This window comes from Nothobranchius furzeri, chromosome 9, assembly GCF_043380555.1.
Source record: "Nothobranchius furzeri strain GRZ-AD chromosome 9, NfurGRZ-RIMD1, whole genome shotgun sequence".
In the NCBI taxonomy this organism is placed as follows: domain Eukaryota; kingdom Metazoa; phylum Chordata; class Actinopteri; order Cyprinodontiformes; family Nothobranchiidae; genus Nothobranchius; species Nothobranchius furzeri.
The window spans coordinates 58,237,018-58,239,793 of record NC_091749.1 but is presented as its reverse complement, the minus strand read 5'-3'; positions in this window follow the sequence as shown (position 1 = coordinate 58,239,793).

Here is a 2,776-nt window from a genome sequence, read left to right as displayed (position 1 = left end):
ACAGCTCTTTAAAGTAAAAAAAAAAGCGTCTCCAAGCCTGTGGCGTAGTAGTCGGTCTGCGCATGCGCATTTCCCCTAAATTGCACTGATAGTCGCGCACACCCGCACGCAACGCAAACGTGACGCAGCAACGTTTGGAGCATCATCACGTGGTATCGAACCCAGTGACGTTCTTTGTGACATCATAGCTGATCATAGCATTAGGAGTCAGTTCAGCTTAGCATTGCAGGCAAGAACATCTCAGAAGATTGCTCATCTCAGAGTTTAACAAGAGCTTTGAAAATGTCGACAGATTTTAAGATTACAGAAGGAGCAGCAATTATAAGTGAGTCTACAGTTTACCAAGTTTTGGAAATCTCAAATGTGGATGCTAACTGTGCAGTTTTAGCACGTTGCAGAGTGGAAGAAACGGGCAATATCTTTGATTTGAAATGCATTCCTACAAAACATCTTTTGAATTACAAACATGAAGCAAAGGTACTTCATTATCTCAAAGATCGGTATCCAGGAGAAAGTAACTTTGTCAAGATCATTGAAACATTTGGTTTCCAAGATTGGTTTTGCTTTGTCTTTGAAAAGTTAGACATGAGATTGTCTGATTTTGTGAAAAGCAGAGCTAATAAACGCTTTAGCATGCAAGAAATCAAAGTGTTCGCACAGCAAATGCTTACAGCCTTAACTGATCTAGAGAATGTTGGCATCATTCATATGAATATAAAACCAGAGAACATTATTGTAGTCAACGATGAATCACAAACGTTTAGAGTGAAGCTGACTGGATTTGATGGGGCTGGAAAAACATCAATGCTTTCACAAATGACCATACCAAAGAATTGTGGATATAGTGCGCCGGAAGTGTTATTACAGTGTCAACTGGATGAAAAAGTGGCCATTTGGAGTGTAGGAATGACACTGGCTTTCATTTTTCTTGGCCATCCACTTTATCCAACGTGCTGTGATTATGAGTACATGAGAAAGATTGTGGAGGTTAACGGTTTGCCTCACAGAAAGTACCTTGATCAGGGCGAATGTACCGATCATTTTTTTACACTAGATTCAGATTGGAGTCTTCAAACTCCAGAGGAATATTTACAGAAGTCAGGGAGACAAGTTTGTTGTGGCAACTCATTTTATAAGGACTTCAAATTTCTTAGTTGCTTAATTTTGGAAGTGGGCATACAATATCATAATTTTGAGGAAGTCATAGCTTTTATCCAGTTGCTTAAGAAAATGCTATTTGTGAATCCAGAAGACAGAATATCCCCAGCTGAGGCTCTGAACTACAATTTTGTCAGAGAGGACTTTTCAACCAGCAGCCGTGAAACTTCAGGTCGTGACCTGGGCACACCAGGCAATGTTTCAGACGAAGAAAATAATTACACAGAGGAAGATTTAATTATACATGAAGGGGTTACTTTTGGATTGGAAAGTGAATATTACCTTGAAGAATTTCTAGCAACGGGGTTTATTGGAACAGTTGCAAAGTGCAAAAAAGTTGAAACGGAAGAGGATTTGGCAGTAAAAATATTCGACAAAGTAGTGAGAGAGTATGGTGAGCAGGAAGTGGAGATATTAAAGGCTATCAGTAGTCTTGACCCAGATAAAAATCACATAATCAGATTTATTGATAGTTTCACCGACAGGGGTGTCCTTTTTATTGTTCAAGAGCTGTTGGATGAAGATTTCATTAACTTTCTAAGACAGCGAGAGTGTAAACCTCTGACTCTGGCTGAAATTAGACCCATCGCTGAACAGATGTTTGTAACCCTCAAAGCTCTGAAGAGTATTGGCATTACCCACTCAGACATAAAACCAGATAATTTAATGCTGGTTAATCATGATTCACAACCATTTAAGGTGAAGCTAATAGATTTTGGTTTTGCATATAGGACAGGTGGTTCACCTGAGACCTCATTAGTGCAGAATGAGATGTACAGGGCACCGGAGGTTTATTTCGGTCTTCCACACGATGAAGGAATAGACATGTGGTCCGTTGGGTGTATGATGGTATTCTTATTTAAAAGTCAGCACCTGTTTTCACTATGTGAATATGAAAATGTCAAGAGGATTATAAAGCTCTGCGGTCTGCCTGAGAAAGATTTGCTAGATAAGGGTTTGAGAGTCAGACTCTTCTTTACGAAGCTCCACAATGGCTCTGACGATTCTTGGAGAATTAATACAAGGGAGGAATATGAACTGGCCACAGGAGAGATAACTGAACCCTGGGATGAGACTATCGAGTCTCTCGATGACCTACTGAAATGGGTGTCAGAAGAAGAGAATCCTACAGAATTTCAAGACCTCAAATCTTTCATAGACCTTCTTAAAAAAATCCTAGTGGTGAATCCGGCCAAGAGAATCCTGCCAGAAGATGCATTAAAACACCCATTCATCACAATGGAGCACCTTTCTGGTACGAACTCTTATGTGACAGAGTCACTGAAAATATTACAATTATGCCAACTCACTAGCCAGTATAGTGATACAGAGAAAGATAATGATGAGTCAGACTTAGGCCAGACAGGATCAGAAAATGAAATGAAAATCTCAAAGGTAAAATTAGAGAAAGACAGAATCCCATCAGATGATGCAAAAAGCGACCCTGTCACAATAGAGAGTCTTCCTTATACTAGTATAAGGTCTCGTATGACTGGGGGAGCTAAAACACCAGCAGGAAATCAGCTTTTTATGTTCAGTGATTCAGAGGATGATGAGGACAAGTCAGCCTTACACAAAATGCAAACATCACCCTTAAAATTAGAGAAAGGGGTTCAAA